Genomic DNA, 27,379 nt, shown 5'->3' on the forward strand with positions numbered 1-27,379 from the left:
GTTTCTGCAGGCCCTGAGCTCCAGCTGGGGTCGCTCACAGCCTGGGGTGCTTCAGCTTTTGTATATGCTGTTGTTGACCTTCACATGGTTCCATCTAACCTATTCCTCTGCCTGGTTGAGGTCCTTCCGAACGCAAACCCTGCCCTCCAGTGTGGCAGCCGCTCCTCTGGCGTAGGTGTCGCTGGAGGGCGCGCTGTGTCCCAGCACCCCGGGCCATATGGCTCAGTGGTAGGGTAACATATTGCCTTAGTCAGCAAGAGAGATTGTTCAGCTTATCTGGCAGGAGTCGGGTTCTTAATAGCTGTTGACAAGAATTCATGGAATACTTCTGGCCACCAGACTAGGCTGAATATACAGTGTACTTTGCAGTACATGTTCTGCTAATTGGAAAAACATGTAGTCATTGTATTTTGATTATACATAAGTTTTTATCTAGTGAAGCCATTTCTGATGGAAGACCTTGCATGGGAAAGAAACATAAAATGGATAATCAGTAATATATAATTAGCTATATGGGAAAAGTGGTTGGAGTTATCCGAGAAGAAGGATTACAACAGCACACTGCTAAAGCTCAATACCTGCCCCTGCCCGCTCCAACCACCCTGGTCTGTGCTGCTGCAGCTGCGTGCCTGCAGGATCCACTCTGCAGCCCTGTTTGCTTTGCTCTCGTGCCTTCTGTTCGAGATGCCACTGCTACACGTTGCGATGGCCGAGTGGAAGGAAGGACGTGATGTTGTGCAGAAGGTGTAGGGGTTTTAATTGCTGCAAACACAAAGCAGAAAGCCTCTCTCTCTGCGCGCTAGCCCACTCTGCTGCAATCATTTTTCTTTATTGACATCCCTGGCTGTGCCTGTGAGGGGAAGCAGACACTCCCAGCTAGGAAGCAGCGCGGTGCACAGTCTAATGCGACGGCGTTCGTGGCTTTCTGGTAATGTGACGCTTGTGGTATCCCACAATCTCTGCTGAGGTACTGCCAGCACAAAGGTGGCTGTCTCTTCCAACTTGTTAAACCTGAAACAAGCCGCACACAGTAGTGACACCCAACCCAACCTCTTCCTGGTGTTTAGGTTTACCAATGCCAAGCTAACAGGGAATATGCATATGCCACGCACTCCTAGCTCCTCTTAGGACAGCTTAGCGCAGGGCCAGGATTCCCACTCACCACAGGACTGCTTCCACCACCTGGCTGCTTGTGTGGGAGAGAAGAGGCCATTGTGCTTCAATGAAGTGGGCAGAGAGGGCTCTCTGGGGGAGACCTCTGTCCCTTTGTACTTCACAAGGACGTTTCCCTACTGTCTGGCCTTCATTGCCAAGCCAGAAAGGGTCACAAGCCAGAAAAGGCCTCTCACTTCAAGAGGGACCAGGACTACAACGTGCAGAAATGAACTGTTCTGCTAGAGCAGCAGGCAGAGCTGTTGTGTTTAGGGTTACATTTCTTGTTGAGAAATGTCTGAAGCTGTGAAGTTGGAAACCACGCTTTCCCAAAGCCTATGTATCTGCCCGCGTCAGTCCCACTGGGCCCATTTCTTAAGAGAGGAAAGGCTTTGTCACAACCATTATAGGTGAAGATAGAATACAGTTTCTATTCTAGGTCCTTATTTTAAATATCTGTCTGAAAAGCTACAAAATGGAGGCTTGAACTTTAAACTAATTGGCCTCTGCCTAAAGATAAAATTACACTTTTAAAAACAGTTCATACGCCGAATAAGAAGACTAGAAAAATGTTTCATATTTTTTAAAAAATACGATTTTTTGCTCCTGACCTTTCAGTTTAAGCAGCCCTGCAGCCAAAGTGGGTGAGATTTGAAAGTCAATTGGTTTTGATTACAAGCAACTGAATATCACAGACGGCGTACGTACAGTATGGATTTTAGTTAAGTTCATTAAAGCATGCAGGTATGGAAGGACACTGCATTAACTGAGTGCTCTGAACTTCTCAAGTCCTCGGAGTGGCTTTCTAGGTCAGGAGTTCAGAATACTACGGGGGAATTAAAATCTGCTGAATGGATATGCAGTTTCTCCAGTACGCTCACGTTGCCAGCACACCGAGAACTGCATTTTCCAAACTCGACACCGAGAGTTTCATTATCAAGACACTGCTCATCACATAAACAGGCAGAGGAAGGAAAGCCAGTACCTTCAAAACCTGCTCATATTTAGATCCAGATTTGTCAATCACACGTTGGGTACAGCAGTTTGTTGTATAAGCAGACCCTGTAAACCTTTAAAACAGAACAGGGCAAGATACTGCAAAGGCTGTAAAGGCAAATTGCAAGTGTTGAGCTCCTGTTTAAGCTGAATTACCTGATGTTGGGTATGAAGGCAGTGGATAAGCTGGGAACGGTCCTGAATTCACTTTCTATTCAAATCCAGACCTTGTACAGAGTGTTCAGTGAGATGTCTTATGTGCCAGAAAACATCTCTTTAAATTAAAGTTTAAGTCTGATTGTAAAGGTCCCGATGTCTCCCGAGAAAAAATAATCCCGCATGTGTTTACCGAGGAAGTTTTCAGTCCTTCAGGTAATAAATATCTTAGAACACAACAGGGTCTTCTGTGGTAGGTTTCCAACTTCCAGTCTCAAGGCAGAAGTAATTTCTAATAAACACAGCCTGTGGCCTCAGAGCTTGAGTTAGAGGAGGGAAAAAAGCAGTTTCTGATGTGGCATCAAACCTCTTAACGGTGTTGTTCAAGACTAATTTTTCACTGTTCCTTTTACTTGCCAAAAATAGGTGACTGCTAGGCGCCGTACACATGTGGATGCTCAGCGGGCAGTGACAAGTGTCTCGGGGTAACATTCCCTCCTTCTGCTGTACCATGTAGTTAACTCAGCCTGGACGTCTGATGAGTCTTTTTCTGCAAACAGGGACCTCCCTCCCCTTGTGAGCCTCGGCGGGAATACTCAGGCCTGCCTCTGCTGACTGCCAGGACATTTGCTGACTTCGCTGTGTCACGCGACGTATGAAAATTGGCAATTAACAGTACCTGTCTTCAGGGCGGAAAACAATTGTGTATCACTTATTTGTAGGCAGCAGGGGCTTCAGATAGAGTTCTCTGAAATAAAGCAGTTGTCCCAATTTAAGCTCATTTCATTTCTTTCCAAAGAAGTGAAATACAGTCGCTGCGGTGATAGTGTCAAGTCATCCCTCTGTATTATTCTATTTGTTCCATCACAGCCCTTTCTCTCCAGGGAGCTCATTTGTATTCTCCTGCTTTCAGGTCATCTGACTCTCACTTTGTGTCATGGATTTAACTTTGCCTTTTCTTTAGTATAAATTAAAACGTTACTGTCGCCACCAGCCAGAGCCTGGAAACCACAACTGTGACTATTTAGCAACCTATTTTAAATTCAAGAAAAAAAAAAAAAAAAAGCCCTGTACCTAAATATTTAATGGCTAATGGCCACTTGGCTTCAGATCTAGATCTAAATATTCAGGATAATGCTTACTATCACCAGTGCTGCATGCCATTTCGTTTGAGCATTTGCTGATATTGTACTTAGAAGGGCGTTTTTTCCCTTTTGAGGACACACCGCGCCGTCTAGGAGCTCCGAGCAGCCGCCTGCATCAGCACAAAGTTGCAGAGAACATTTCGCTGCCTCTGGTGCGAGTGTTTCCTTCGTGGCAGCCCTCCTTCCCCCCTTGCAGTGCACCAGGGAGGTAAAAACCCGTAGGCAGGTGCTGAAGTGACCACCTGAACGCGTGTGCTCTACATTTAAGCATCGTTTTAAAGTCTTGTCACTGATGTGCACCCCTTCCCCTTCCCTCACGCCGTGTGAAATGCTCTGGCCACCTACAGCAAAATCGCTTTTCTAACACCACTGCCGCTGCGGAGTCACGGTCTAGGGATCAAGCGGGGGCAAGCGCTGCCGCCCAGCCTCCGGGTGATGAGGGCAGACTGGAGATTTTCCTCCCCATCTGCCCTAAACCCAGCGCCGTGCAGCCCGCCCAGCCACGCCGGCTTGATTTCCTGCAGATCAACGCAGCCTGCCCTGCTTCGGCAGGCAAATTGCAACACCGGCTGCAATTCGGGGGCTGTCTTGGGGTGACCTGACCCACCACAAGCCCAGCTCCGCTGTCCTCAGCCCCCCCAGATCCCCGTTTTACACCCGGGCTCAGCAGCGAGCTTCTGCTACCCACCCCACAGCCCCATACCCGCGCCCAGCTGTGCCTGGGGGCTGTGCCCCATTTCACCCAGCCCTCCCAGCACCCTGCAGGCAGCGAGGTGCCCCCCACTGCCCCGGGACCCCCTTTTTTTCCCCCCTAGCCCTGGGCAGGGGGCTCCGGGCCGGCCGGCAGCCGCGGCTGCAGGCGCATCGGGAGGCACCAGCAGCACCTAGCGGTGAGAGCCGGCCCGGCCCGGCCCGCCCTGCCCAGCTGTAGGGTTTGGAGGTGGGAAAAGTTGGTGGGGACAGCTCACCGGGCGCCCAGCGCCCCGATTTTAACTTGCCACTTCTTTTTTTGAAGAAGCAGGATTGTATTGCTTTGCATCAGATGGCTGCTACCGAAAGGAGTCAGTGGTTTCCCGGGTGGGGCAGAGGTTTGGAGGGGTCCTGCCGTGTGTCCCCATTACAGCATCCAGACTGAAAGGCCAAAAAACAGCCCAGGACTTTACTGGTACCTTCGCTCGGGGGTCTCTGAGCAATGCACATGGCCAGCAGGACTGCCAGCTCTGCAGGGCAAAACAGCAAAACAGGAGCAGGGAAACGATGGGGGATTTTCGGGCAAACAATCTTTAATAGGAAAGCGCTCTCCAGAGATCTTTAAATGCTGACAGAGGGGGGGCACCCCCTTCCTTTACCTCGTTTCATGCTACTTGCTGCTTGCCGCTCAGTGCCTAATTTGCAGGTCTCAGAAGGAAGAAAGGCAGAGCTTTGGGGGTCTTTTTGGGGTCCTGCCCCCGAGACCTGGGTGAGCAAAGCACCCGCTCTGCAGCAGGACTGGGGAGGAAAAAAAAGAAAAGGGAAAATCCAGTACGGCCCTGCCACAGCGGTACCAACCCGCGCCGCATCCTGCTCCCAACACTGTACGTCATTATTTAATTTACTAAATTGAAAGATATCATCCTGCTTATTAGGGAAACGGATGAGCTCAACAGTTATTTACTATTCACGTCGAAATTAATACAAATACCCCAAGAAGATGCTGTACCAACAAATCAGTGCGGGTTTTTCTGTAGGACTTTAGAAGAGATGGGGGTGGAAACAGAGGGCAGAGGAGATGCTGCCGTGCCCGGGGCTGCTTGCTCAGCACCCTTCAGGCTCTGCCCGAGTCGAGGCACATCCTTGTACCCGAGGTCTGGGCAGCACCCAGAGCCACGCTGCGCTCAGCCTGCACCCGCTCCCTGCCCTCAACTTCGCGGTGCGTGTTTTAACGTGGAAATCGGATGGAAAATGTAAATTACAAATTGTCCATTTCGGGCAAACTGTATCCAAAAACGTGCTCCAGCATGAGGGGAAGTAGTGCTAGTTACTCGACTACAGAACTGAGAAATGAAGACGGGGCAAATAATCACGTCTGGGGTAAGGAGCGTCTCTGTGCCATGACTTTGACCTGGGGGAGCCCCCTGCCACCCCGGCCGGACCCCCGGCACGGTGCCGCTGGTTTTACAGAGCATCAGTGGCCGGCTCCGCGTGGGGAAGAAAAAATAAAAAATAAAAAAGTAAAATGAAATAATAAAATAAAATAAAATAACCCCCGGCTCATTATGCACGCACCCCCACGCAGCGCCATCGCGCAGGCCGCCCTGTCGGAGGCTCCGGCAGCGAAAGAAAGAGCCGAGGCCCTCCGCCGGCAATGCCCACCGGCCTCCAGAGGCACGGGGGACCGGAGCCCAAACTTTGACCCCCCCCCAAAAAAAAAAATTTGGGGCCCCCTCCCACCGTCCGCCCTTCTCCCGCTGCAGCCCTCCCCGTGCCTGCCCTCGCCCCCTTCCCCTCTCCTTCCCCCTCGCTCCGCGCCCCCTGCGCTGGGAGCCCCTCGGCTGCCACCGGGGAGAGCCGGAGCCGCCAGCCCCTAGCTCCCTCCTCCTCCCCTACCTCCTCCTCCTCCTCCTCCGCCTCCTCCTCCTCCTCCTCCTCCTCCCCCCGCTCTCCGATGGCAAGAGTTGGAGCCGCGCTGCTCGCAGCCGCCGGGAAGAGCCGGCGGAGCGCGGGGCAGGACCCGGGGCCCGACTTCGCGGCTCCCCGCATCGCCGCCGCCGCCTCCTCGCCTCGCATGGCCCGGGCCGGAGCTCCCTGAGCCCGGGGCCGTGGGGCTGAGCCGTGGGGCTGAGCCGTGGGGCCAGCCGTGGGGCCAGCCGCCGCTCCCCGCCGGCCTCCAGCGGCAGCCGGAGCGCGATGTGCCGCTGAGCCCCGCAGCCGGAGCCCCGCCGACACCCCGTAAGCACCGCGCCGGGGCCGGGGGAGGGAGGTGGGAGAGCAAACTTCGTGCTGCGGAGGGGGAGAGGGGCCGGGGGGCACCCTGCGGGGCGTCGGGGCACCCTCCGGGGTGTGGGGACACCCTACGGGGCTTGGGGGACGCTGTGGGGTGTAAGGACAGCCTGCGGAGCGCGGGGACACCCAGCGGGGTGTAGGGACACTCTGCGGGGCATGGGGACACTCTGCAGGGCATCGGGACACCCTGTGTTCATGGGGATACCCCACAGGGTGTGGGGACACTGCAGAGCATGGGGACACCCTACGGGGTTTAGGGACACTCTGCAGAGCGTGGGGACACCCTCCAGGGTATGGGGACACCCCACGGGTGAATGCACACCCTGCAGGGCATTGAGACGCCCTACGGGGTCCAGGGACCCCCTGCGGGGTGTGAGGGTGCGCTCGTGGCCCCACGCGGGGCTGGGCTGGCAGTCCCGGAGCTAGGAGGTGGCCCCGGAGGTGGCTTCGTTCCTCTTTCTGTCCCCCTCCCCAGCACCTTCCCGGCTCTCCCGAAACCCGCTGAGCGGGGCTGCGAGGGAGGGAAGGGGTGCGGTGGTGGGGAGCCGGATGGCTTGGATGGAGGGATATTAAATTATTATTTTTTTTTTCAGATGGTAATTTGTCTTTGTGGTAGGGGTGGCCCATTAAATTTCAGCTCACGTCCTGATGGAGATCAAAAGCGAAGGGGAGAGGGAGAGGGAAGCAGAGAGCCTTGTGCAGCGCCTTCGCTCCGCGTATTGTTAGAAACTTGTGGGGCGGGGGGGGGAGAAGGGGGATTCCCAGGAACAACCCTTGCGGATCCAGCGCCGACACCCACACCAAAAGTTGGAGATGTGTATTTTCCAACACTGCCATCTGCTCCGCGGTGCTGCCCAGGAGCGTGCTTGCTGCTACGCCTCGGAGGAAACAAACAAAAGGTGTGCTTGCCAAGTCGGTGCCCAACCTGGCTGCTCACGGGCGTTAGGCGGAGTGCAGGGGAGTATCTGTGTCCTGAAGGCTCGCTGTCCTCAGCTGGCTCAGGTTAGACTCTTTTAGATAATTTCCTGTCCTAAAACAAGGTCTCCAAACATGGTAGATGCCAAGTCCTGTTTTTTTTTTTTTTTTTTTTCCCTCTTCCTTCTTTTCCTTGAACTATTTATGTCTGGGTATATCGGTTTGGGATCATAGTAAAGTTTCATTTTTTGTTGTGCAAATGTGCCCTCTCATTACAGAAAATACTGCTCCTAAATTATAGTCTGAGCGGCAAGAGGTTAGCTCTCTCTGCCTCCGGATGGGTTCGGCGGTAGGCTGAGACCCCAAGCTGCCTGCACTGCGAATAAAATAGAGCCCAACTAGGCTAAAAGTTATAATGGGCTTTGATTCCCACTGCTGCTGGAGATCAGTGGAGATCCGGGGTGAGCGAAGGCAAGGAGGAGGAGTGCGAGGAGCTGGAACAAGCTACTCACACAGCAAAGTGCTCTTGATTATATGTGTGAGTTGTAAGCACCCAAGGGAGAAAACTGGTCATAAACTGCAGAGAAGAAGGCAATGGGGAAAAGAAAAAACCTGCTGGTGTTTAAGCAGATTACTCGGGATTTTTTAACAGAGGTTTTCTTTTCAAACAGCCACTCGAACCGTCCATATCTTTTTCCTTCATTTTTCTCTCCCTTTCGGGCTCAAACTTTTTCTGTTCAGACTGGGCTAAGCTGGCTGTGCACGAGGCAGGCTGCAGGAGGGGATCTTTGCGTTTTCAGTGCCATGGAGGCAATTTCTCTCCCTTTATTTCTCCTTTTCCCCTCTCCCTGTATCTTGCCTTCTTTCCTCGAAGAGATTAAGTTTTTGTCCACCCCGCCAGCGACACGTTAATCCTGGAGTCAGGGGGGCTCGGCACATAGATGTTGGCTTTGTTCGGCCCCCAGCCCGTGGGACCGCTGGCGTTGGCAGTGGCTGCCCTCCCTGACCTCCCTCCCTCCCCGCACCGAGCTGGGGCAGCCGGCGAGGAGAAAAAGGAGCAAACTCCAGCCGGGGAAAAAGAACAGCCCCGGGAGACAAAGGGCTGGAGCAGGAGGATGCAGGGGGTGAGGGGCTGCGTGGGGAAGGAGCTGTGTCGGGGTGGCCCCCTCGGATCCCACAGGCTGCAGGAGGTGGCGTGGGGACGGGTCCACGAGGAGCCTGCACAGCCCGAGAGGGACCCCATGCAGGTGGTGCCGTGGGCTTCTGGTTGTTTGCAGCAAGACTAAGCAAGTGCCCAAGCAAAATGGTATTGGTAGCGTGGTATGATCGCTGTTTATTCTCCAAACAGAAAGCTGGCTTGGGGGAACGTACACCTGGGCTTTACGGTCTGTGCTTCTCTGTAACTCACCCTGGAGTCGGTCGGAAAAGTCCTGCAGGACTCAGGCTGGGACACGCTCAGCCCTTGGTAGGGGACACGTCCTCGGAGAGCAGCGGCTGTGCGATGGATGCTCAGTGGGGCTGGAGCAACGCGGTGCGCCCGCAGCCAGGCTTGGTGATCGCCTGAGCAGCCGCGCTAGGGTTAAACGCGACCATCTGCAGGAGTGTGCTTGGCTGGAAACAACCACACTGCCTGAAAAGTTTCTGTGCAGCCGAGGCTGTTGCCTTGCTGTTTGGCAAAAGGGGGCAGTATCAAACAATGCCACAAAGCGATGCGCTCTGCAGCTGCCTCCCTGCCTCCAGGACCGATGCGAGCTGTTTCTGCCGGGACCCGGGCGCTGGGGCTGTTGTCCGGAAACCCTCACTCAGGTGGTTCCTTACACGGGAGGCAGCGGAGCTAATTGGGGGCGCAAATGAGGCAGGATCAAAGCTGGTGCTGTATTTCAGGGCTGCATCGCTTCCGTGTGCCAGCCTGGCCAGGGAAGGCTCGGCCATGTGGGAGAACACCGCCTGATTTCAGAGCCACTTGGGTTCATGTTAAGTGAGCAGCAGTAACCCTAACCCACGCTTACACCGCTGATTTTAGGCAGGGGTGGTGAGGCCCCAGGCGTGGAGTGCCGGTCCTATAAATGCCCTTTGAGGAATTGCCATCGCTGCTTTCCTTAGCGAGAAAAATGAACACTTTCTCTTCTAAATTTAACTTTGTTTGAGAACTCATTTGCTTCCAGCCGAGAGAAATCTATCGATCCGGCATACAAAATACTGCTCTTAGAAGGCGTCCAGAGCCTTTTCACCTTGTATTTATCCGCACGCCTGGAACCATCGGATCACCACCCCCTAGTTAATTTTTTACTGAGCGGTGTTGCAGAGGGTCTCTCGTGGGGAAGCCGTGCTGGGTCTCGGGAACAGCCTGGCCCTGGGTGGGGAGTGATAAGGGATGGGGAGTGATAAGGGATGGAGAACAGTAAGGGACGGGGAGCCGGCCGGCACCACAGCCAAGTCCCGCTGTCGGAGCAGTGCCCAGCCCCACAGTGCAGGTGCTGCCCAGTGTGAAGGCAGCAGCTGGGTTTGCCTCGGCTCAGAGCATCCCCGACTCCTGGTGTAGGACCGAGGCAGGGTGAATTGGATGCAGGTAGCGGTGGGAGCAATTTGGGGCCATTCTCTTGGGGTGGAGTTGGTGTCACGACCTGCTGAGATTGCAGAGTTGAGTTTTGGGGGCTGGACTTACGTCTTACAGACTGAATGCTGCGAGGGTGAACTGCCACTCTTGTGGGTCGCATCCTGGTTGTTTAGTGCCCTTTTGGGCTGCATCCTTGTTCTTTGTGTCGGTGTTAAACTCCACGGACACAGGCCGTGGGGTACGAGAGTGCTGTCCCTGCTGTGCCTTGAAAGGGGCTGTGTTCATAGGAGTGCTGTTGACTTTGAGAATCAAATAACAGTTCTTTGTTACTGCTCTGTTGCCTTTTTTTTTCTTTTTAAGGAGGAAAAACTCACTGGTCTTACTGTATGTCGTTGTTCCTCTTCCCTTTGCGCTGTGGGCTGCTGACTTCCAGCACTCCCAGTACCTAAACTCATCCCATTTCTGCCCACGGTTGCAATTTTCATTAGTTTCTGTGGCAGCATGTGAGAAACGAGGCTTTGACAGGTACTGGAGCCTGCAGCTCCCGTGGACAGTGCCTTCCTTGCTGGGGGTTATTCTGCAAGCACGGTTTGCCTCGGTATTTATTTCACCTCTGTTCTCATGGGTGTCCAAAACACACTGCCTGGCAGCCCTTGTTCCTCAGCCCGGGCTCCAAGTGTGCGAGCAGCAGAGCTGGGAAGGCAGGAGGGCGGCTCTCCGTGTGCAAGGTCTCCTTGACTACAGCACTACGACTCCCAGAGTTACCTCTGCTGCTGCGCTGGCACAAAGCTCTCGCTTTTAAGGCCCGTGCAGAATAGCTCCAAGTGATTTTCCGACATGAGTGGTGGTGCTTTGGGTACCGCTGTTACCTAACGTGTGTCTGCAAAGCAAACTGTGCCGGGCTGCAATGAGCCTGGCAGGTAATTTGCATGTGAAGGATGTCACCGAGTTACAGCGGCTGACTCCAAATTGGCGACGGGGCTATTGGTGTGCTTGTAATTAGGCACACCCCGAAGCACTGTGCTGGTTAAGGCCCGGTGTGTCTTTATTTACTTTGTAGTGAGCTTTAAATGAGATCGTAAGTAAACACGCTGATTGCTCGTCTTAATCCTCAAATCAGTTGTGAACACCTCGCGAGTTTCTAAGTCATCTGTGTAATTTCATTGCTTTTCAGCAAGGGGTCATTTGTGGAGGGAGCAGGGGATAGTTTCTTCCCATACGCCCGGTCTTGTACGCACATTCTTGGTTCTCGTTATCATTTCTCCAGGAATCAGCATCCTGCTCCCTCAGACCCCGATAAACTCAGGGCCCTGTGGGTCTCTGCTGTGTGCAGCAGGCGAAATGCTTCGGGGCTTGGTAGTCCCCATATGTAGCGTGCTCTCCATTAGGCTGTCACTAAAAGCCTTCCGAATTGCAGCGTGCTGGTTTCAAAGGGTTGACTTTGCCCATTGTGCGGCACCGTGTGACCATCTGGGACACGGCAACCTGCGGAGAAGAGGCGCGGTGATCGGTGTGATCTCGGCCGAGCGCTGCGCTGAACTCAAAGCCTCAATCACGGCTTCGTATCCGCGAGGCAGCCTCAGCAATTGGGAGCAGCCTGTGGGGATCTGGCGCTGCAAAACGGGTCCCCCCGGCAGCCTCGAGCCCTCTGTGCTACAGAGGAGAGGATCAGACGGCGAGCTGAGATGCTGCCTGCACCCGCGTCCTGCTTAGGCAGTCTTCGAGCCTTTTGCAGTTTAAGGGTCTGTGGCTTCCGAAGTTTGTGTATTTTGCAGATTGCTCGTGCCATAGTCTTCAAAAACTGTTAGCTCTTAAGACAAGCAGATGGCTTTAGCAAAATAAATTTGCTGGCACCTGGAACAGGTGGATCTGGAATCAATTTATGCGGTGTAATTTTTTCCACACCCCTTTTGGAATAATTTTATACCCTGGAGCCACCTAAGATGCTTATTATGTAGCCAATAGGGAGCTGCTTCTGTCTGACTACATGAGATTTTACACATCTTTTATAGCTAATGCCTAGACTGAAATGCAAAATTTAGTGCTGGGAGTGCATGCGAATTTGTGAAACTCCCGGGAGAGAATGTGGGTGCATGTAGCAGTGAATGAATTATGCTCCTCCATAGACAGAGAGGGCTTTTTTTAGTGGTAACAAATGCCCTGCGTTCAGTGTTTGTCATTTTAAAAGTAGTATTTTTCATTTCAAGTGCGAGCCCTGTACAGGTTACTGATGTGGAGTAAAAATGAAAAAAATACCTTAAACTGCATCTTGAAGGGACGACAGGGAAAGTTTCAGATGTGGTGCAAAAGTAGGGATGGAGCTGGCGTTTCCAGCACGGCTGTGACAGGTATGGGTGGTTACCTGAGGAGGGGAGGATGCCCTCGAGGGGCAGGGAGCAGACCCTGGACGAGGCCTTGGCCAAATCCTCGTTCTCGCAGCAGAAGCAGGGCCAAGCAGCTCACCTGGCTGGGGAGGTTCCTGGTGACTCCAAAAGGGCTTTGAGCGGGCTCTGGGACCATCTGCACAGCTCACGTGTTGGATTAGGGACCCAGTGTGGAAGGGTCTGGGGCCAGCCCTTGGAGGGAGGAGGATGCTGCCCGCGGCCGGCCTGCTGTACAGGTTGAATCTCTGCTGTGTTTGCTGACCACGTGGAAGCTGTTCAGCCTGCGGTTCCAGCTAAAGGTTGCTTATTTATCTCCTGCAATGCTGATTTACAATAGATCAAAGATTAGTGGGGAAAAAAGAAGACGAGAAAGGAAAGGGTAGGAAGTTCACCCTGGATAATTCAGTTTGACAGGCTAATACAGTAAATTCAAGAACGCCGAGCGAGAGGCGCGTTCTGGAGCCTGTCTGTATAATGCAGGGAAGGAAAACTTGGCAAGGGCTCAGAAGTTTGTTAGAGTGATTACAGATCCCCCCGCTCTGCCTCACGTTCCTTTCTCTGCTCTCTCTTCCTGATTGAAGGCGACTGTCTGCCAGAAGGAGATTTTCAAACACATGATTTGGACGGGGCAATCAGTCTGCATTTATAAATCACTTAATATTTCACTCTCCGACCTTTTTGGGGTCTGCTCCACATCTGAAGGGCATTTTCATTAGAAATACAAAGCTGAGGCTCGGTTCCTGCCTGCGCCCAAGGTGCTCCTCCTGTCTGAGAGAGCTCAGCTTTTGCTGGTAATTGCAGCCAGAAACCACCTATTTAAAATAAAAGACCATTAGTGGCTTGTGGTAGGATGAAACAGCTGAGAGATGCATACCTTATTCAGCATGAGCAAAATAGGACCATGAACTGTGACTTCAGCTCTGAGCTGCTTTTCGTTGCTGATGAAGGATGCTGTCAAGTATGTAATGCAAATTATAAGGAATTCCACAGGTCCTGATTTGTGACGATAATTAAGTGGTAAGAGAGTGCAACTCCCCTTTAGTTCTGTTTTGACGACAGTGCTAGGCAGTCAGAAGTAAAAGTCATCAGGAGAGAAACTGAGGCACAGAAGGACAAGGGCCTGGAGCATTTTGTGCTCGTCTGTTAAAGATATCACGAAGCGTAAGGAGGCAGATGGGCGCCAGGTAGGAGGGATTGCCAGGGACTGAAATCAGTAGGAATTAGACTTTGACATCTGTGAAAAGTCGGGTGTTACATGACTTGCTCGAGGTCACACAGTGAGCTAGTGGCAGAGGTAAGGTTACAACCCCTGGAAATGCTTACTCACATCCTTAACTCCAAATATGTGGCTACATCCCGTGAATTAAATGCTTCATCTCACTGCTTTCTTGGATCAGAGCTGTAGGCTCGTGCCTTCCAAGGCTACGCACTTACCTCCTTGCTAAACATTGCCAGGAGGGTACCTGGTGATGGTACCTGGTCCTGCAAATGCTTCACTCACCCAAGAAGTTCACTTCATTGGGGTGACTGCAGCTTGAGAAAATGATTGCAGGTGCACAACTGGCCCCACATTTTGCAGACGAAGCAGGGATCATTCCTGTGTTATATACTTTCATATAAGCACGTGCACACGCATCTATATGGATTGAATTAAAACAAAAGCAAGTGATTAACATCTTTAAAATTTAACATTTTTCCCCCTTAACCAACAGAAATTGTTCCCAAGAGAGTAATTTACTACATGTCTCCGGTATTTGCACAGGACTGTACATCAGGAATACAAAACATGATATTGCTAATGCTGTGTGTTCCCTCTAATGGGTCTTTGAAATATTAAAACAACTTATATTTGGAATGAGCTTTGCACACCTTCTTGTCTGGGGTTGCTTTGCAAATCCAGGCTTCGCTGCTTCGCTTCAGAAAATTATGAGTTTATTATACTCCCGGAATGCTAATAGCACTTCATTTTTTCCCCCAAATTTCTTCTTCCTATTTATTTATTGATTCTTCATTTGAGCAGAGTTTCACAGATAATGATGATGCTACTGAGAATAGCTGGTATGAGTTAATTTTACGAAGGCTGAAGTTCCTGTGCCATCCTTCTTTGCCAGGAACCTCTCTGTAATATTCATAAGCTGAGGCATCCAGGATGCTGAATTAGTTAGGGACACTGCATAAGATTACTCCCGATGTTATATTTCATTCTTAGATTCATAAAGACAAAGCGTGTCGAGGCTGACAAATCTAAATTTAATTTTTCATTGAAAACCCATTGGCAGATTTGCAGACGACAGGATTTAGGTAAGCAGTCTCTCTGACGGTCACTTAGTCTTTACTCGGATGAATCACTTATTGACTCGTGGGTGAACACATGTGAACCAGAGATTTTAGCATTTCACCCTTTAGTTTACGTTTTACTTTAGTTTCCAGGGATTCCTCCCCATCCAAATCCCTCCTCCCACAGTGATGGATGAGGACTCCAGAAAATTGCTTTCAGTCATTTTCTCGGTCTTCCCTGAGGCCACAGGACTTCCCTGAGCAGATTCACGTTCAAGCTGGTCATTTACTCTAAACAAGCACCCAATTTTGATTTAAATATTTCTGAAGGACGAGAACATCCTGCAGTTCTTGGTTAAATGTTAAAAATTCAGCAGCCCTCACGGTTATATTGCCTCTTACTTTCTCAGTTGCTAGCTTCTTGGGCTTGTTATGCTCTCATCTGGAGAGCAGAGCATCCCATTTGCTTGCGGTGGAAGTACTTGTGAACTGCAATCAAGCCAGCTCTTAATTTCTCTGTGATACTGCAGTATTACACCGGGTTCTTCTGTGGTTTTTCAATCCTTATGTCAGCCCGATGGCTCTTTGAACACTTCCTGAGGATGTTAGTGGCCAAAGAAGACAGAGTGATGATGCTGACAGCTGCAGGGACTGGGGAGAACTGGAACAGCACAGATTACAGAGCAGGACTGAGCAGATAGTAGCAAATACAGACTATATGGCAGATAAAGTTGGAAGGCAGAAAAGAAGCATAGTGGCATATGAAGCTCCTGGCATGAGCAGCCTGGTTTAATTTATGCCTGGGGAAGAGCTGGAGTAGCTGTAGTGTTGAAAGACAACAGCATGTTTTTGCTGGCAGAGGAGGATGGCTGGGAGGTGGGCAAGGACTGCAGCAGCAGCAGTGCTTGTAAATCAGAGCAGCGTTGTATCAGAGGAGCTCTCTGTGGGAAAATTTCGGAACATCTGTCTGCACTTTGCTTGGGCATAACCAAACTCTTTCTTTTAGTTCAGTCTGAATTTCTGGCGAGGTGGCCGTGCTGTTCTTGCGAGTGTAAGACCTGGTCCTGCAGAACCAAACCTACCTTTGCAATTTGTGCAAATGCACAAAGTGTGCACAGAGGAGTGCCCAAATGTAACATTTGAAGTGTTACTCATTTCAGTGAAATGACCTGTAATGAGAATTTACTGGCCTGGGTTCTTGATTGCTAACACAAGGCAAGCACCATTAACTATCCCAAAAGTTACACCAGTGTACAGCTGGGCTGTACTAACCCTAACTGGGATACTTGTGATCTGAGAGGACTAGAACCTTCCCATAAGTAACCCGATTTCTGTTTTTAGTTTGGAAAGATGTTATCATTTAATGAAAACTCTTTGTTTTCTGGCAGCGTACTTGGCTATCCATTTACAAAGCTCTCAAAGGACTTGGACATCTGTGAAAAGTGCAAGAGTTTAATTCTGCTCACAGCTACGCTGGTGCAACCTCAGTGAGGAGCTGCAGTTGTGCTTGACTGATGACTCATAAATAATGTGAGTCCAAGTACTTGGGGACAAATTTGTACCTCTTTGTCCCTGCTCTACAGGGACGGTGTTGGACCAGAGGCACATTCCGGAATAAGGTGTGCAAGATTGTGCTATTGCAAAACCCAGTGCCAAGAAAAGCATTTCCAGTTTTAATTAAAACAAAACCCCAAACAACAAGATCTCTATTTCTGTTGAATTGTAACCTTCCCAAACGTTTGAGCATGAGACGCAGAAGTAATTGATTAGAAACACAAGTCAAATAATAAGACTTTTTTTTTTTTTTTTTTCCATTCCGAGCTGATTCAACTGAAAAAGTGGAAAAAAAAACCAACAAACTCTGAAGGTCTTCCCTGGGTTGAGTAAGACTTCTCTCCATGTATAGACCAAATGAACTGCTGAAGTGCTTCAGTGAAGTTAGCACAAGGCCCTGAGCCAGTGGGATTATTTACATGGCAGACTGCTACCTGGGCAAATCCGGGGTTTAAGTACATAGCCTGAGGAACTGGGAATAATCTGGTGTCTGCAGTTCGAATGGCCTGAGGTATTTGCGGAAGAGATAATGGCCTGATCCTGCACCAAGGGATATCAGTAGCAAAAATTCCATGTATGTAAGTAAACACTGGATTTCTCTCTTAAGAAAGAAATCAGTCCGCATCTCGTAGTTCTTATCCAAGGACTATTTGCTTTTGAGATTGGCGTACTGCCCAAGTCAGGACTGCATGAGTTGGCCCCAGGTTTCCAACCTGACAGTACCTCTTTAAAATGCAGCAGTATAATTTCGACACCTCTTATTTGTTTTGAATAGCAGAGCTAACATGTCTGTCAGTCACAATGACTTGATAGACGTGATTAAAAGGCAGGGGATCGGGGAAAATGCGTGCTTATCACAGCCAACCCTCCCCGATGAAAAAGTAAGTGGCTCAGTGGCATATTTGCAATTGAGGTGTAACTGAAAGCATTTTTGGAAATGTACTTTGTAGCCTGCTTTGAAATGGTGTTTTCTATTATGACCAGTTTCTGGAACAGATTATCATGATTGTAGGAAGCACTTCAAAGCAGATTGATGTAGGAAGATCTTTCCCTGAAAACTTTGGCTTCTATGTAAGACAGAAAGCTACAAATGTGTCTGCAATCTGTGTTGTTTCAGCTACAACAGCATTTATTTGATAAAAGTGGGCTGCTATTAATTTCCAAAATGCTACAAAGCACTTTGTATTTTGCTGGTCCCTCTGTTTCACAGAGGGTTTCAAAGGCTGTGTTTCCTTTCTCCCATACCCTCCAAATTCCTGTTTTGTATTTTCTAAGGGCTGAGACTTAAACATAGTAATAAAATACTGAATTGCATCCGATAAACAGTCAGATGCTAATTTAAAGTATCAATGGCCAGACTTCCATAAACAGATCTTGACGCATCATCTGCTCCGTTCCCTGACCTTGCACAGGATCAGCTCCACCTCCACCATTCAGCTGCCATCAGCAGTAGCTAAACCTCGGGAGGAATTGGAGAATGCCAGCAGATACACTTCAAATATGTCAATCTCTGAACGTCCACCTGCAAGGCAAGCTACGTGGCATTTCAGCAAGACTCCCAGAAAACTTGTAGGCTAAGATCTATACCTTGGAGAACCTCTACATATGTGCAAAGACACAAGCAATCTGCCAAAAAAGGCCACTTTCTGGTTGGTATGAAACCAGGTGGTAATAATACATCGGAGTGTGGCGGCGTGCCAGTAAATGATTCTTGGTTTTCAAGGGTATTGAAAAGGGAGGAAGCTCGTGCAGAAAATGAAAGGCAACAGGAAGAAGAAAGATAAGAAGCAACCAGAACTGTGTTACTCCTCTATGTTTGGTAACACACATAAAGGACGGGAAGAAGAAATTAAAAAAAGTTGTGATGTTATTTTGTGTCTCATCCAGCTGGAATATATCAAGCCCACTGCATGGCCCTTTATGCGATTCCTGAACAGACAAATTTCCTTTTTACCAGGGAAGAAGCCGAGGCAAAGAGAAGTTGAGTCACTTGTCTTAGCTAATCGCGGGAGGCAGTGTATGCGAGTCCTGCACTCACGGTCGCTTTTTCTTGCTTGACAGCAGAAGCATGATGAATTATTTGTGTTAAAGCAGAAGAGCCTTGAAGTAGTTCCTCCCCTTTTTGGGAAATTATTCTTTCCTATAAAGCAAGGCCAAATGCTGTGTTGATGGATATTTTATGAATACTTATGGTAAAGGTTAAAAAATGTGTGATTATTTTTTTTAAATCTACAATGTCATCGAATGACCATTTCTGCCTCGTAAGTTTGAAATCAAAATATTATGTTGCTTTTCTGTTTCAGCTCTTTCAGTAACTAGAGCAATACTCTGTATGCTGTAATCCATAGAAATACTCACCGTATGCTATAATCCATGGATTGAGTTCAAAATTGCCGTCTTGGTGTCAGAAACCCCACCAAGGATTTGCTTTTACTCTGTTGCTCCTGCGGTGCTTGCCATCTTCCAGAGCCTGGGAGTCTGTCTGGTTTCATAAGGAAAACTGCTGTTGGCAGCGAGACACCTCCACCCAGCTCATGCTGCTGGTTGCGTCTTTGCCTTCCCGTAGCCACACCGCGCCTGGCGGTCCCCCTGTAACGCAGGGATGGAGGGAGCTGTCTCAGAGATGTGGTAAATAAATGAAACGACCTTGTTCTTCTTCCTAAAGAAATGCAGATCGCTTTTAAACAAGATTCTAAAGCAGATAACTCTCTGAGCCTTTTCTTACCTTTTCGTTTCTCCAACATAGAAAATTCTTAGCCAAGCACCGCTTTTGTCTGTATTTTTAGTGGGCATAAATTTATCTACTTAATATGTAGTATGCTTCTTGCATCTACACATAATTAAATCACATTTGTTCTTAGAAACTATTCATCTAGTGTAAACCTGCTTCCTGAGTAAATATTCCTTTAATTAGTAGAACAAATAGATTGCGGGATTTGGAGTTGATTATCACAGCATTCCTTTCCCTGATGTCTGCTTCAGATCTGCACAATGGCGAGGTGTGCTAAATACAGCCGGGGAACGCAGCAGCAGGCTTTTCTGCAGTTTGAAAATAAATACACCTTCTGAATGCTTCACACCTACGGAACCCTTCATTTGGGGATTACAGAGTGCTTCACCATGCTGTGTGGGTATTATTTCTTTCCCTTTTAGAGGAGGATAAACTGAAACGGAGAAATTAAGGCCAGTGTGCTACGTCCCCGCGTTGTGTTAATAGGGGAAGCTGTACCGAGATGTGTGCGGTCTCCAGCCAGGCTCAGCGGCTTGGGGCTGGGGTGTGCAGGCAGTAGGAGAGCTGAGAGGGGAGTACAGCCTTCCTGGATTTTGTATGTACAGGGGCAACTCCTGAGAAGTCAGGGGAGAAACCCATTTCTTGCAGGAGTGTTTAGGAGTTATCAGCGGCTTCACGTTCCCTAACTGCAGGGTGAGGAGTTCCTACTAGGGGAGGGCAGATTTTGAGCTCTGACTTGCTCCTGCTGAGATAATTAGCTTGACTTTAAATCATTTCATCTTCTGAGCTGGAGTTGCTTATGTGGGAAAGAGATGTAAGAGGCCCCAGCCAAATGAGAGCCCCTGGTAAGGATGCAGGTGAACAAGGCTTGTAAATGGCAGCCCGGAGACTGAGCAGAAGAGTGTGTCTGCCAGTGAAATGCCACTGTTCGGACGTATCCTTAATGAAAGGAAAGGTTTTACTCTGCAGTCAGCAGCCAAAACATCCCTTTTGCCCTGTGAGCATGGCATGGCTTTGCTTCAGGGGTGCAGTGAACAGAGGTGGCATTTGGGGGAGACTCGGCAGTGTCAGAGCTGATGGATGGATGCCATGAGATCCCACTTGAATGGGGACAGCTTTTTGTGTCTGCTTGGCTTTGGATGGGGTAAATTCATAAAACTGTCCAGTCTCACACACATACTGACTTCCAAAAATCCTTTCCTCTTAGTGTTCCTAGAGCTATTAGACATAGCTGAACCTGCTCAGGTAATGGACTGAAGGAAGGAATACGTTGCTTAAACAAAAACATCTTTAGCAGCTGACAGGGTTAGTTGTTTTTATTTTTCTCTGCATACTTACTCTAGCTCAAGGGCTCTCCTTCAGGGCTCTGAAGGCTTTATTTTAGCAGAACAAGCATCAGCTGACCGGTAAGTACCTCCTTGTTGGATGTTGGTGGTGCTAATGCAGCCCGTGCCTCGTCTCCTAGCTCAGGTGTGCCCACCTGCGTGGTTCTGCAGTGATAACCAGAGGGTGCCTTCGTGTGGTTTAGCGTAATCCTCTTAACCGCAAGATGTTCTCATTGTGCAATATGCTATCCACTTGAGAGTTAGCAGGAAATACCTATTGCAATTCAGATTTACATCCTGGATTATTGGGCAATAATTTCCTCGTTGCAGGCAGGTTCTGCATCCCTCAGAGGTCAGATAGTGCGGGGACGGGAAGTTTAAGCCAGCTCCAAGAGGATGTCTGACGAGAGCTCTTTGCCTCGACTTTTCACCGTGGAAGGGTGTGAGAGAGTACATGGGATCTGTTTTGTTCTCTGAGATCAGAAGTCCTTCTGGGATGAGAAGTTACCCCACAAACATCAGCAGCACCTCGTGCCGCGCCGCTGCGCTTCGCATGGAGCCGCTCCCTGCCTGTGTGACACGAACAGCAGTGGCAATCCGTCTGAAATGCAATGCCCTGTGCTTTAAATGCTTTCGCTTTGTTTTCAGATAACAATCTCTTAGCTCTTTGAGGCATTTAGTGAAAATTGTTTTAGCATGACTGCAGCATCTCAGAGAGCGTTGTGTGTGTTTTTGTGCGGGTAGGAGCCGAAACCACACGGTGCTGCCGGAGCCGGAGCGCTTTGCTGTGCTGTGGCAGGTAGGATCGATTTTACAGTTAGGTGAGACTGATCTCAAATGTTCCTTTATTGAGTTTATTGGCACCGACAACTAACAGTGTTAAAAGGTTAACTGGTATGCACGTTAAGCTGCACACAGCCCCAAAAAATTGTGCTGAGAATCAAAACAGTAGTCTCCTGTGAACGGTCCCTTCACTCGACAAAAATGTCTGTGTACGGATGTCGAGCCTTGATGAGGTTGTTTAAGATCACTGGACACTGTAAGCTTACAGCTTTTCTGGGCCTCTTGTGGATAATATTCCTGGCTGAACACTGAACTGAAGGAAGGGCAGAGCTTAGACGGAAGATTTGGAGCATTCCTGAGACATCTGGGATCCATGGCTAGCATCAGGTTGTGCTACAAGCCTCCCGTGTGAACATGAGCATGTCCCGCACATGCATCGTGCTTCCTGACTCAGCCCTCCTACAAAGCAAACGGCACTTCAGAGATATTGGGAGGCTTCTCTAGGATTTGTAAAGCTTTGGGAACACCTCGTCTGGGCCAGCTACAGAACTGCAAGTATTGCTATTGCTTGGAGTCAGGTAGGCCTGTAAAAATGTCACCTCCTTTGGTCCACGTTAACAGTTGGAAAGGAACAAGAACTGAGCGAGAAAGAGAGATGTGTGCTCTGATTGCTTAAACACCAGTGTGGGAATTGGTAAGTTTTAACTTCTAAACTCATCCCTACCAGCAGCTCTCTCTTTGCCTTGGGCAAACAATGGGAGTCAGCAATAGGCTCCTCAGTTGAAGTAATAATACATAAGAAAAAGAAGAGAAAAAAAGACATCGTTTTCTAGAGTTGTTGTGGGAATTAATCAGACATTATTTTAAAGTATTGCCTGAAAATTGCTACATATTTTAAATGGTTTGCTATCTCTGCATATTAGTTGTATGCATAGGAGAAAATCAGTCTAAAGCACAGCTCATATTTGGTGATTTCCATTTGAAATGACCCTTTCTTTCATCAAAACAACAGAAAGGACAGATGTGTGTTATTAAAAAACAAGACGTTCTTGTTCAAACTGGCAGCATTATCTCTGAAACCCACCCTGCAGGAGCAGTGCTTGCAGAAAAACTAGATTCCCACCAGCTAGCTGCTGCTAACTCTTCAACTTCGTGCTCCAAATGACTTGCAGAGCAGCTGGCATTAGCCACCCTTATTTCCTTTGATGCAAGAAGTGTGCTTTTCCCATTCTCAGATTCCTCCACACCTGTGCTCCCAGTAACAGGCGGTGATCGGCGGTGAGTCACTTGACACGCTCTGTGCCTAGAGTTGGCTTTGCTCCTAGTGACGTGTGCCAGCCCGGGCGGAAAACATAGAAAGAAAAAAAACATAGACCCTAAAGGCATGATAAGTTGAATTATTTCCCCTCAGCCCTTCCTTTCCCTTCCCGGACTGGAAATCCAGTTTGCGTATGGAGTTCATGAACTGGAAACAAGCTGCTGACTCTGTGGCTGCTGTTGGCTACGATCCTCCAAACCTCAGCACTGGGACTGCAAGCCAGACCTCTCCGGTACATTAAGGCTCGCACACCAGCTTTAATTGCTGAGCTTCCTTTCAGGACTAAGAGATTACAAAAGAGTTGCCAAGGCTCTCTTGTCAGTGGTCCATGTTCCCGTGATACCCTAGCTAACTTGACTTTGAAGTGGGCTGCAAATGAGGATGTTCTCCTTTCTCTCCTCTACAAGTGCGCGGTGCAAGGGTCTAACTGCGGCTGAAGTTCCCATCAACTTGATTAGCTGGCACCGGCTTCGATGTGGACTGAAACACCGAGAGCAAACCCTGTCTTTAGAACTAGCCCTCTGCAAGTTACCCGAGAAGTGACTGTGTTTGTTCCTCCTGAATTTAAAGCCTGTGGATTGGCTACGAGCCTCCTGCTATGGACCCGATCCAAAGATCACTGAAATGAAAGAGAGGGAGGGTGTCTTAAAATTCCTTCCCTCGGTTTTGGATCAGGCTTTCTTTTAAAGATACTTGTCCTCTCTTCTAATCTGAACCGAGTATTTTTGAGAGCCATGCATATCTTTTCTATTTCACAAGTTTGTGTGTTTCACTCCCACTGGCATGCCCGGCTCACGGCTCCTCTCATTTCGTATGGCTTGTGGTCTGTACGAGCAGGTTGGTTTTCATTACTGCATCAGACATGGAGAGCTACCAAGACTGCATTTTAACAGAAGGTGGAATATATCAGTGTTGTACAACTGAAGCCAGAGCCAACAGCATATTTTACCTTTAAGCTAGCGAGTCTACCAAAGCCAGTATTTTTTTAAGCTGGATGGGGACCGTGCATCTGCTGCGGTGCAGCTGGAATAGCCGCCGGTAAGGGCAGGGTGCCCTCTCCAGGGGCTGGGTGTATTGCTTTACGGGCTGCCCACCTGCACTGGCCGCCTTTCACTTGGCTGCACTGCACCGCGGTCATGGTTGAAAATAAGCAGATTTGTTGTTTAATACCTTTGGCAGTCTTACAAGGAGATGGAGTGAAAAATTGAGAGCGCTCTTGGTTGGCATCCCGTTCCCATCAGGAAGGGCTCGCATAACTGCAGGTCCCGAGCTCAGCCCCTCCTGCGGGGGCGTTGTGCCTGCTGGAGGGAGAGGCACCCCTCGGACGCTGCTGTTTCTGGGCAGCAGCCTGCAGAGGATGCTCACAGTGCCACCGCTTCTCAGCAAAAGCCTTTCGGCCTTGGCTGCTCTCTTCGGCGAGGCGGGCGAGGCAGTGTTTTGCAGCCCGCAGTTACGTGTTCCCGATGCAGGGAAGTGCTGCCGCGCTGGGTTGGCCTTAAAGGTCACGGCTATTCTCCGTGCGTGCAGGAGGGAAGGGCTTTTCGGTTTCTCCGTGAGAAACCCCCCCAAAGGCAAGAGCAAGCTTCAGCTGAATCGTTTCCCTTTTTGGCTCTTTGGCTGGAAGCGGGCTGAGCTCCAACTCCTCTGGTGCTGTTTGCCCTGTAACCTCCGTTCCTTCCCGAGTCCCATCCGCACCGTCAGAAACGGGGCAGGTCCCTTTCCTCTGCCCTGGCCCTGGGCTGTGGAGCTTGGACTCGGTCCCCTCAACTTTCACTCCCCAGAGCCGTGCCCAGGCAGCAGCACGCTGCGCGGGGCGGCCTGGGAGCGGGGAGCTTTCAGCCCCGCCAACCTCGGGCTGAAGCACACAGGCCTCTACTGACATTTGGGGCTGAATGCACACGGTAGCCGCCACCGAAGCCAAGAATGTGTCTCTTCATGCCACTCAGAGGCTGTACCGAGGGCGAGGGCACGATTAGTCATTCAGCAGGCAAACATCTGGTGTTTCGCGTGCCCTGCAGCTCTTCCTACTTCGCAGGCCTCACTGCCGGAGCTGGGAATGTGTTAATGCAGGCATTTCAGTTCTGTATTTTCGACCACCACCAGCAACTTCTGGACTGGCTACAGTTAGCCAGCACGTTTCTAAAGAAGTAAAAACGTGCTTACTTGTCTGCTTTTTATTTTTAATTCTGTGTTACGGCAGGGTATGGGTCTCTCACTGGACACGTACCAGCACCGTGCCCTTGACTTCCACACATCGTGACCATGCACTCACTGTTCAGCCTTCAGCCCAGGCTCTAAATCCGGCCCAGGAGTTCAGGCACAGTTCTGAGGTGTCTGTTTTCTTTCTGGAATATATGCCTGGGCCTGGAGATGAGTGTCAAGGTATTATGTACAAGACTTGGCAGCTGCTTAAATGCATAAAAGCTTCCTGCAGTTGGACGAGGCAAAACTGGTTTGCTCATGTGGTCTTTTCCAGTTCGGTATTCTTGTGTTTCTAGATCCCAGCTCGCTCTGGACAGCCAGAACCATTTATCTCTTTAGTGATGTGTGATAGATGAAAGAAAAGAAACAGGATTTTCAGAGGGTTTCTAGCCACCTAACACTGTTTTTACGGCTGAATAGCTATCAGAAAACCAGTGAAAATAAAATATGTCTTTATGCAAATCTCTGCCCCTTTTCTCCCCGTGCTTTGTCTTCTGTTCTGAATCCCAGAGTCTCTCTGACCACGGGCAATTCATGGCTGATTCTTTAATCCTTGCAAAACTTCTTCCTTTTGTTCCTTTTTCATGCCCTCGTTCCCTTCATCTGGGGCAACCCATCTGGGCTTTTAAGTGACATCAGGTTTCTTTGTTTTCAACACTTGGTGAAATGTCCTTTTCCAAATGCCTCTCCGTGCAGTACACCTGTAATAGCTGGCTTCCTCCAACTCAGGCACTTCCCTTAGCACATCTATGTCCCATTTGAAGATAAAACTGCTCATGGTGCCTTTTCTGTGTCTCATGTCTTCTTCCAGAAGCAGCAAAAGACATGCAATGGGTTTCTAGTCTACTGAGTTTATAGCTGGTACAGCGTGTCTTGAAGTTGGAGCCTGAGCTGGAAGCGTGTTACAGCTGCTAGGAATGCAAACAGTGTATGTAGACAGAGCCTGAATTGCCCCAGGTATCTCAGTAGATCTTAATCACAGCCTGTTTTCTTCATCTAGGCATAGCTTTCAAGCAAACCGAGTCTCAGAGAAACATGACAAAACTGCTCCGCTGTTTTGCAAAGTGCAAGCAGAAGTTGTAGTTAAAGTGACCCTCACCATCAGCTGGAAAGTACAACCTCAGGCAAAAAGACTTCGCTGCATGCGACTTCAGCAATGGCAAGGTGACAGATACGCATGGAGCACAGGGAGAAGTTGTGCTCTCTCTCTGTTGGGTAACGTGTTTTTATGCAGACTCACAAGCAGAATCGTGGGGGGTCCATTGGCCTTTTGACCCGAAGAAGAATCATTAGTAAATCGTAAGCCAATTAGGGTTGGAAAAAAGCTGACAGCCTCTCCAGTTCATCCCTTGCTAATGTAGGACTGTTCCCTACAGTACATTTTCTCTTGTTGGCATTAAATGATGGAGCATCTATTGCTTCCCTTGGGAAAGTACACATTCACCGTCAGTGAACTCTGTTTAACAGATAGCCTAAACCTTCCGTAGTTTCCTTCCCGTTTCCTGACTAACCCTTCCGAGATTTTTACACCTTGGGAATATTTGTGGATAGTGCTGTTGTTACCATATGTCGTATTGGTGATCAGTGTATCTTTATCCTCAGGATATGCTCATCTACCACCAAATCTCAGAGGAGCCCTTTCTTTTGGTTGCGTCAGATCTAAATTTGGATGTAGAGCCAAATGGCTTCAGAGGAAAACCCTCCTTTTTAGACTATCCTTGCCGTCATTCGGTTTGATGATTAGACTGCCATTTTCCTTTATTTCAGCTCAGTGACCAAGCAGCAATCTGGAATTATCCATCATCATGTTTCATATACTTCATGACTCGGTGTAAATTAAAAATAATCCTTTTTGGAAGCCTGAAATTTTACCAGTGGCCAAAGTTCCAGAGAATCCATTTAGAGGAAAAATACTAGTAAAAGTAAGAGAGGATAAAAAGCATCACTGGCTGTGTCTTTTGGTGTAAATCACGTTCATTTCATAAAAGTCTTGAACACATCCCTTAAACTTTAATACCTGAATTTCAAGCCCAGCAGTCAGTGGAGTTTTTAGCACCAGCCAGAGAGTGTTCATAGTTGGCAGGCAGATGGTCCTTTCCCCTCTTTTACATTCTTTTAACGCACTAACACTGCCAGTTGGGCGTTTGAAAGCCTCATTAATTTTCCTCACTGTTTGGCAATAAGACCTTGCTTGTTCCTTGCTGTCTTCCATTACTGAAACCTGTGCAGTTTTCAGATTGCTCCTACTTGTTGCTTTGATGTGGGGCTGGGTTATTTGCCTTGCTGTGGAACCAAATGGCGGAGATGCTGAGTGATGCAGGAACACGCTGGGATGTGATGTCAAAAACGCAAGCGGTTGGAGTGCAGAGAGGAGAAATTTGGTGCGTGGGTACAGCGGGTACAAGGAAGGAATTAGAAATGAGCAAGAAAGGATCATGTCAAGACAATATTGATGTTAGATCCAGCAAGCTCAGAGGAGACTGTAGCTTTCTCTGGTTACATTTTCCGTGTTTTGATGTTATTAGAGGAACCAATGATGTTTCTTTATATTTTCCTGGAGAAGTCTCAGGTTTCTGCGGAGCTCTGGAAAGACGTGATGTGTCTGAAAATACTCCTTTTACATAACTGCTTATTTTTCTTTTTTTTTCTTCTTTTTCTTTATTTTCCCACAAGACAAATGCTTTACAGTGTAGCCCTCCTTTACACAGCGAATGTGCAGAAATGGCAGCACGGAGCTGCATGTTGAGTGGTTTCGACTGGCTCTGTATCTCATTATCCAAGTTACAGGATGGATTTTTTGACTGCCTGCCCTGAAAACTCATTCTGAGACAGGTGTGTTAAAAATGCATGTGTCCTTGGTTACCTGGAGAGAGCAGAGGTGCTTTGTAGCTCTGCGTTAAGT

General features: G+C 49.1%; 1 protein-coding gene across 4 annotated transcripts in view; it reads left to right on the forward strand.

Moving 5' to 3' along the window:
* The first annotated feature begins 6,096 nt into the window (after positions 1-6,096).
* Positions 6,097-27,379, forward strand: part of SEMA5B (semaphorin 5B) — a 254,481-nt gene continuing 233,198 nt past the window's right edge. For 3 of the 4 annotated variants that reach the window (XM_032189713.1, XM_032189716.1, XM_032189717.1), the window contains exon 1: positions 6,097-6,377. The gene's annotated coding sequence lies outside the window, so the exon portion shown is untranslated. Of the gene's footprint in view, positions 6,378-7,379; positions 7,434-27,379 lie in introns of those variants that run through there. The other variant, XM_032189714.1, reaches the window with a different exon arrangement.

The sequence above is a fragment of the Aythya fuligula genome, chromosome 6, assembly GCF_009819795.1.
Source record: "Aythya fuligula isolate bAytFul2 chromosome 6, bAytFul2.pri, whole genome shotgun sequence".
In the NCBI taxonomy this organism is placed as follows: Eukaryota; Metazoa; Chordata; class Aves; order Anseriformes; family Anatidae; genus Aythya; species Aythya fuligula.